The sequence below is a fragment of the Panthera onca genome, chromosome E1 (assembly GCF_046562875.1).
Source record: "Panthera onca isolate mPanOnc1 chromosome E1, mPanOnc1 haplotype 2, whole genome shotgun sequence".
NCBI lineage: Eukaryota > Metazoa > Chordata > Mammalia > Carnivora > Felidae > Panthera > Panthera onca.
The window spans coordinates 18,474,954-18,484,137 of record NC_138352.1 but is presented as its reverse complement, the minus strand read 5'-3'; positions in this window follow the sequence as shown (position 1 = coordinate 18,484,137).

The following is a 9,184-nucleotide window of genomic DNA, read 5'->3' as shown; positions in this document are numbered from 1 at the left end:
AAGGATTAGACTCAGATGATTTCACAGAAAATCCTAACAGAAGAGATTTTTGGACACTATTCCAGGAACAGAAAGAGAGGGGAAAATCTCCAAATTATTTTCATTAAGGCAGTACAATGCCAAAGATTGATAAAAATTACACAAATATATTACTGGCCAGCCGCCCACCTGGCTAACCTGTGGCTTGGTGGGGGACATTTGGATACAGATACGTAAGAGGGAAGATGATGTAAAGACACGGGGAAGACAGCACCCGCAAGCCAGAGAGAGAGGCCTGGAACAGATTCCTCCTCGCGGCCCTCAGAAGGAGCCAACCCCGCCATGACACCTTGATCTAGGACATCCAGCCCCCAGGACTGTGAGAAAACATATTTCTGCTGTTCAAGCCCCCCAGTGCGTGGTGCTGTGTCCCAGCAGCCTAGCAAACGACGATCGCGTCCTTTGTGGGTGGATAGCATACAATACGCAATACGTGGTCACCTCGGAAAATCTGGAATGCCACAAAAGAACCAAATCCACCAGTAAAAATTCCCGTCCGTACAAATTAGGATTAAGTAATAAAACCCCAGGAGCGGGGACTGTGCTCATGAACTCCGGGTTGGGGACTCCCCGTGGATTAAATTCCTCCTCTGCAAGATGTCAGCATCGGCAGAGAAGGCCGGGACGCAATGAGATCGCTGCTTTGACCAGTGACATCCAGGCAGAGCGTTGACCGTGAAGCTCGCCCCTGCCCTCTCAGGACCCCCTGGCCCACTCCTGCCGTTTCTAGGCCAGAGGAAATTCCTTCTCATAGGGACCGACCCATGCTGCCTTAGCCAGAAGGTGGTGGAGGGCCTTCACCATCAAACAACTTTTGTTGTATTTTTAGTTTAAAAAAAACATTGTTTAATATCTATTTATTTATTTATTTTTGAGATTTTGAGAGAGAGAGAGAGAGAGAAATGTGTAGAGTACGAGCGGGGGAAGAGACAGAGAGAGACAGACAGACACAGAATCCGAAGCAGGCTCCAGGCTCCGAGCTGTCAGCACAGAGCCTGACGCGGGGCTCGAACCCACGGACGGAGAGATGATGACCTGAGCCGAGGTGGGACGCTCGACCGACTGAGCCACCCAGGCGCCCCGGTGTGGTTTGTTCTTTTGTTCGGAAATGCCTGGGTGAGAGAAACAAAACTCCAGCAGGGAGCTTTTAACTTTGATTTGGATTCTGTCGCCCTCTTTCTTTTCTAGCCCTTTCTCTCCGGCTTGGGGCTGAGGGCTTTAGTGCCAGGGGTGACCCCCCGGCCACTCTCACCAGCTTCCACAGCTGCTTTGCGCTGTTGTGCAGGGAGAGAACAATTCACAAATGTAAAGTACACAATTCGTTCTTTAAAAATCAATCCAACTGACAATAGCTTGTTTTTGACCTCACAACTGGTGTTCTTTGTTTTGGATGCTGTTTAGAAACGAAATGAACATATTCCAATGTTCTTTAACAAGAGGACGGTTCTCAGTTGAACAATATGGTTTGTTGTTCCAGGGAGGTGCTCAAACCTTAAACAAACAGGTCGTTTCGGTACACTGATTAATTGTATTTTTACTGCAAACATTTAAGGATCTCAGAAAACAGAGGGTCATGTTCCACGGGTGGGGAGTCAAAACTTGGGTTTGTTTTAGGAACAAATGAACTCTTCCTTATCAGCACTTTCTGGGCTTGGGGGTGTGAGGTAGACGTTTCTTTTTATTTGTCTTATTTTTTTCATGTTTGTTTATTTTTGAGAGAGAGGGAGAGAATAAATGTGGGACGGGTAGGGAGAGAGGGAGACACAGAATCGGAAGCAGGCTCCGGGCTCCGAGCTGTCAGCGCAGGGCCCGACGCGGGGCTCGAACCCACAAACCGCGAGATCATGACCTGAGCCGAAGTCAGACGCTTAACCAACTGAGCCACCCAGGCGCCCCAATAAGGCACACATTTAAACCCAAATTAACCTGTCTAACCTGTTATAAACACGTAAAACGAATTCCGCATCACGAGCACAACGTACAGAGACGTTAACAACCAAACCTACCATGGTTTCTAACGTGAAAGTTTGTATTTTTCGTAAGTTGCTCAGCCGTGGGTGTAAGAAAAAAGTCACTTCCTCAAATAAATGAAGGCTTTTGATCTAGCCGTTGGCGAAAACACGGCTGGACCTTGAAGGCGTCATGCTAAGTGGACTAAGTCAGACAGAGAAAGACAAATACAAAAAAAAAAAAAAAAGAAGAAGAAGAAAGAAAAGAAAGACAAATACAGTATTGATGTCCTGTATTTGTGGAATCTAAAAAACAAACAAAATGGAACTCATGAGCTCATGGGTCCAGAGAACAGACGGGTGGCTGTCGCGGGTGGGGGGTTTGGGGGGGAGGTGAAATGCTTGTGGGGACTCAAAAGGTACAGACTTTCAGTTACCAAATAAGTAAGTCACGGACATGTGATATAGAGCATGACGCTTATGTTTGTTACTACTGTAGGCCAGGGGCGCCTGGGGGGCTCAGTCAGTTGAGCGTCTGACTCTTGATTTCGGCTCAGGTCACGATCCCAGGGTCATGGGTTCGAGCCCCGCGTCGGGCTCTGTGCTGACAGCTCAGAGCCTGGAGCCTGCTTCGGAATCTGTGACTCCCCCCCTCTCTCTGTCCCCTTCCCAGCTCATGCTCTGTCTCTGTCTCTCAAAAAATAAATAAACGTTAAATAAAAAAGAGTCTGTTTAAAACAATACCGTATGGCATATTTGAAAGTGGTGAAGAGAGTGGAGCTTCCAAGTTCTGGTCATAAGAAATACGTTTTTGATGCTATGTGTAGTGACAGATGTTAATTAGATTTATTGTCGTGAGCGTTTTGCAAGATACACAGCGACGCTGCCGATGCGGACGTTGTAGACGCTGACAGCGCAGAGCCTGCTTGGGATTCTCTCTCTCTCTCCCCCTTTCTCTCTGTTCCAGCCTCTCTCGCCCCCAGCCCTGTTCGTGCTTTCTCTCTCTCTCAAAACAAACAAACAAACAAACAAACTTAGAAGTTTATCACATCCTGCCTTGGATTAGCGGTTTGTGCATTTGTCTTAACCCTTATTTTTATTGAGGGGTCTACACGGACAGAACAAGTCCACTGCTACCCCCCATGGAGCTCTCCCAGGGCAGGGCAGTCCCCCTGGCTCCCACTCTGGGGAGACAGCCCCTCCCACGGGGCAGGACCACCCGCCCCACCCATGTAGGACCACCTGCCCTGGCTGCTGCCCATGCGGGGCCCTCCCTCACCTGCTGTCCATGCGGGGCCCTCCCCCCCTGCTGTCCATACGGGGCCCTCCCCCCCCCAACCCCGCTGTCGTCCATGCAGGACTCTCTCCCCGCCCCCACCCCCCCCCCCCCACCGTCCATGCAGGACCTTGCCCCCCGCCACCCCTGCTGTCCATGCGTCCACGTGGGTGCTTTCCCCGGCACCGCCCTGGGCTTTCTCGGCAGCCGCAGACTCCTCGACAAAACCGCCTCAGGGAAACCTCAGAACCATTTCCTTAAAGGTCAGGGGCAGGTGCAAGCCAATCTTCACCCATCACAACTTTAAGAGCCTCACTTAGCAAGCTTTTGAGAGAAGCTCGGACTGGTTTTGTGGCTGCAAACTGGCCTGAGCCAGAGGCAGAGATTCTGGGGGGGGAAGCAGGACCCAGGGGCTTCCGCCCCCATCGGGCCTCCTGCCCTTTCCCAGAGTCTGTTGCTCGAAGGCAAGCCGGGACCCGGTACCCTTCTCGCACCCCCCACCCAGAAGGTGCCAGGCCCCCAGGGGCCTGCTGCCCAGCCCCTGCTCCCACAGCCCTCAGCCCCCACCTTGGGTCCTTCTGACGCCTGTGCAAGCCCTGCTGTCTCCAGACTGGGGCTCGGCCCTGGGTGCTGGGATCCCGATCTCAGGGCTCGGGGTCGGCTCGAGTGAGTCCCCCAGCCCGTCCCGAATATAAGCCCCCCCGCCCCCCACCTTACACCGTTTGCCCCACATTTGGTGCCACATGAGTCCTACCCCCCGGTCCCCCTTTGGATTCATCTCCCAGGTTGTCCCCCACCCCCTTGCACGCACGCACCTCTGGTCCCCATCCCTGACCGCTGGGCCCCAGCCCCCCCACCAGGGCCATGCCGCTGCCGGTGACCCAGCCTGCCAAGAGCTTTGCTTCTAATTAACTTTTAATGATGACACATGGCACCTGGTTACACACACGAAAACCTTTTTTGTTTACTCAGGCGACACGTAAAAATTGCTCATAAATCCCTTTCAGAGCTCGCAAACATTCTCGCTCAGCCAGAAGCCCTGCGAGCCTCCCCTCAGCTGCGAGCAGCAGCGGCCTCCCTCCTGGGAAGAGGGGAGGGGAGGCGGGCTGGGCTCCTCTCCAAGGGCCCCAGCGCCCGGCTGGCTGAGGGGGTGCAGGCAGGCACAGGGGCCACAGAGCTTCTTTGAAGCCTGAGACTGGTTTGTCAATTATACCCCAACGAAGCTGAACGAATTAACGTTCAAGTTAATTGCAACGAGAGAGACAGGCCCCAGGCTTTTTCCTTTGGACAAAGGTGTCCCTCCCGAAGGGACAGAGGTGGCCTCGGGGAGACTGGGCTGACAGGGAAGGACGCCACATGGCTCCGGGGGACCACAGACTGGGGGGGGGGGGGGATCGGGGAGGGGCTTAAGCAACAGACGTTTGTCTCTCACAGTCCTGGGGGCTGGGAAATCCAAGGTCAAGGTGCTTGCAGGTTTGGAGTCTGGTGAGGGCCTCTTCCTGGTCCGCAGACACCCAGACTTCCTGCCTCCTCCTCACAAGGCAGAAAATGGGGAGGTGCTGGCCTCTTCCTCTTCTCCTTTTTTTTAATGTATATATTATTTATTTATTTTTAATTTTTAATGTTTACTTTTTTATTAAAATTTTTTAAATGTGTATTTATTTTTGAGAGACAGAGAGAGACAGAGCACCGGCAGGGGAGGGGCAGAGAGAGAGAGGGAGACACAGAATGGGAAGCAGGCTCCAGGCTCCGAGCCGTCCCCACGGAGCCCGACGCGGGGCTCGAACTCACGAACCGTGAGATCACGACCTGAGCCGAAGTCAAGAGTCCGACTGAGCCACCCGGATGCCCCCAAAGTTTGCAAGCTTTTAGCTGTAAGAATGACCCCTTACTATTTAACGTTTCGCTTCAGCTGTTTCCTTCCTATGGAGGGAAAACCCCAGTTCTTCTTCTTTTCTTCTTTTTTAATTTTTAAAGTTTATTTATTTATTTTGAGAGAGACAGAGACAGCGTGAGTGGTGGAGAGGCAGAGAGAGGGGGAGACGCAGAATCCGAAACGGGCTCCAGGCTCCGAGCTGTCAGCACAGAGCCTGACGCGGGGCTCCAACCCACGAACTGTGAGATCATCACCTGAGCCTAAACCCAAAGTCGGATGCTTAACCGACGGAACAACCCAGGCGCCCCCCAAACCCCAGTTCTTTGGATACTTCTGGTCACCAGGCGTGTGGAGGTTTTTCCCCACAGCTCAGGGGCTCAGTCCCACAAAACTGCCCACACCCCACACCCCTGCTCTGGATGCCAGTTACAAGCCCAGAACCACCCGTGCTTCTGACCGATGGGTTATGCATCAGATGTTCCCACGCCCCCCTCCTTGGGTTTGATTAATTTGCTCCAGCGGCTCGCCGAACTCAGGGAGGTCCTTGCTTCTATTTGCCAGCTTATTAAAGGTCGTGACGAAGGCCACAGGTGATGGGGCGCCCGGGTGGCTCAGTCGGTTAAGCGTCCGACTTCGGCTCAGGTCATGATCTCACGGTTCGTGGGTTCGAGCCGCGCGTCGGGCTCTGTGCGGACGGCTCGGAGCCTGGAGCCTGCTTCGGATTCTGTGTCTCCCTCTCTCTCTGCCCCTTCCCTGCTCACCGTGTCTCTCCAAAATGAATAAACATTAAGAAGAAGAAGGAGAGAAGATTAAGGCAGAGACACATACAGAAGGGAGGCCATTTGAGGACACAGCAAGAAGGCGGCCGTCTGCAAGCCGGGAAGAGGGGCCTGGGGAGAAATCAGTGCTGCTCACAGCCTCTCTTCTTTGGCTTCAGTTTCCTTGCCCTGGAAGGAGGTAGCTGGCCTGGGGGTGGCCTTAGGTCTCGATCAGCTGGGATTCCGGAAGATTCTATGACCCATGTCTCCGGCCGTCCTCCGGAGGACTCTAACAGCGGCTCAGGACCTCTCTCCAAATTGACCCTTGACCCTGAAGAAATGCTTGCTGGGAAACATAGGAGCGAATGAGCGAAGAGAGGCGGTGGGGAGGGGCGAGGGCAGGAATGAGGCCGATGTGGAGGGGGACAGAGACCTGGAGAAGTCAGCAGAGGGCAGGGGGGACAAGGGGAGCCGTTTCGACTCTCCTCCCAGGGGAGGCTTCTCCCCTTGACCCTTTCTGGTGGCTTTCCTGGATTCCTCATTTTTGTGACTAGAAGGGTGGCGGGGGCCCAAGGTGCGGTTCCAGCTTCCCCCTGACCCCACCCCTCCTTTCACTTCCTGCCTTTGAAGTTCCCAAAATTATTGTTGTCTCCAAATAGTCAATGAGGGACCTGTTCTTCTGCCTTACCCCCCACCCCCAGCAGCAGGAAGCTGGGACCTCCCTCAGGGGCCAGGCACTGGGGGAGGTGAATGCAGATTGAGCACCCCCAAGCTGCAGGGGTGAGGGGAGGAGAGATTTCTCCGCAGCAGCTGGGGGAGGTGAAAGGAATGTGGGGAACAAAGGCAGATGAGAAATGGAAAGTCGTTCCTGTCTACAGTCCGTGGACAAGTCCTGAAAACAGGCAGAGTGACCTTCCTCTAGGAGCTCAGCTGTCGCAATGACACTTTGCCGGGGGCACGAGGCACTCTTAGCCCGACCCCCGGCCACCGACCCCCGCAGGATCCCGTAAGTTTCCTTTAACGGAAAAATTCCTCTGGAATCTTCCCCCCTGCAGGATGTGTGCTGGCCATCATCCTCCAAGCCTGTGGCCCCTGATGTATATCCGAAGGGTCTCATGACTGAGGTCTTACCAGATGGTGGCGATGACGTGTCCCCAACAACAGCTACCTCCCTCAAGGTCCTGGAAACCTTGCTTCCAAAATTCCTTAGAGACTAACACTGTCCTTGCCCCCCTCCCAACCTACCGTCAGTCACTCCTCACAACCCCCGTTGTGACCTGTCCCCGTGCTTTAATAAAACCACCTTTCTGGCACCAAAGATGTCTCCAGAACTCTTTCTCGGCCCTCGGCTCTGAACCCCACCGTGCTCGCATCCAAAGGGGCGAGGGAGTGGGTTTTGACTAAGCACCAGCCGCGAGGAGATGGGCTTTGCGTAGTGGGGATGTCAGACAACCTTCCCCTCCGCTCACGCCTCCAATTCCACGAGACCAGCACGAGGCAGGCAGTGTTACAATAATCCATTTCTAGCCAAAGAAAGCGGATTCAGAAACCTCAAGTAGCGTGTCCAGGGCTCCCTCGGGGCTGCTAAGGGACAGAACCCAAGTTCCCACTAGTGTGTGTTTGACTCAAGAGGTCACGGTTCAGGCAGGACTCACTTTTACGTGGGCCGGGCCGTGCGCGTTTGCTGAGTGGGTCGCGGGGTTGGGCACAGAGACCGAGGGGTGAGTCTCGTTGTCCCTGAGCCCAAAGGGCTGGAGTCTGGGCAGGGACGCAGAGTGTAAACACACGTGAGAAACAAAGGCCACGGGCTCACTCGTCCCACGCGCGCTCCCTGGGGACGGACCCCATGTAGGTATGGTCGCCCTGGGCCTGGGGAGCGAGGTGCCCGCCTCTAGGACGTGCGGAGAGGTGATCACCTGCGTACCCCAAATGCATGATCTAGTTCACGGAGACACGCGGTGTGGGAAAAAGAGAGCAGAGGAGAGGGGAGGGCGAGGTTGGTGATGATGGACAGGACACAGCCTCCGAGGCGGGAGCAGGGTGGCCGGGGCGGGGGCACCGCCTTCACAGCCTCCGGGGCGGGAGCTGGGGGACTGGGGGCCAGAGTGGAGTCAGGGTGGGGTCTCGGCGGTGGGGGCGGGGGGGGCTGTTGACTTCTCCTAGACGGCTTGCCCTAACTTCAGGTGGATTTTTGCTATTTGTGGCACATTTGTTTACAGAAAGGACTATTTACTGTTACTTTTTTTGTAATTTGAGAGACAGAGAGAGAACGATGGGGAGGAGAGGGGCAGAGGGAGAGAGAGAAGGTCTTAAGCAAGCTCCACACTCAGTTTCGAGTCACCCGATACGGGGCTCGATCCCACAACCCTGGGATCATGATCGGAGCCAACATCAAGAGTTGGACACCCAACCGACTGAGCCACATAGGCGCCCCTACGGTTACTTTGTTAAAAAAAATTTTTTTTTTAATGTTTACCTTATTTTTGACAGAGAGAGACAGACAGAGCACAAGCAGAGGAGGGGGAGAGAGAGAGAGAGGGAGACACAGAGTCTGAAGCAGGCTCCGGGCTGTCAGCACAGAGCTCGACGCGGGGCCCAAACTCATGAACCACGAGCTCATGACCTGAGCCGAAGGCTGACGCTCAACCGACCGAGCCACCCACGCGCCCCTGCTCGTTCGCTCTTGACGGTGATGCAAGTTGAAGACACAAAACTTTCTTACATAATCTGTCCCATTCGCAGTGCAGTTAAGCTCCCAGAAACATTTTAAACTGGCTTTACACACTCAGTGTATTTTATTTAAGGTATTTAAAAATGCTTGGGGACACCTGGGCGGCTCAGTCGGTTAAGCGTGTTTGACTCTGACTCTTGATGTCAGCTGAGATCATGATCTCATGGTTCATGAGTTCGAGCCCCGCATTGGGCTCTGGGCTGGCACTGTGGAGCCTTCTTGGGGTTCTTTCTCTCTCTCCCTCTCTCTCTCTGCCCCTCCCCTGCTCTCTCTCTCTCTCTCTCTCTCTGTCTCATAAATAAATAAATAAATAAGCCTGACCTTGAGCAAGCAAAACCTAACTAAGCAGATAAGTTAAATTAATATTCATAATGAATCTCGGGGTCTCTTAAACATACTGATGCTCTTACAAACACCGTCAAATTATTTCATATCCTCCAACTGAAAGCACAAGTCAAACGTCAAGTGCTTGATTTTATATTTTACTCTGATATCACAAGACTAACTTCAGGGACGCCTGGCTGGCTCAGTCGGTTAAGCGTCCGACTTCGGCTC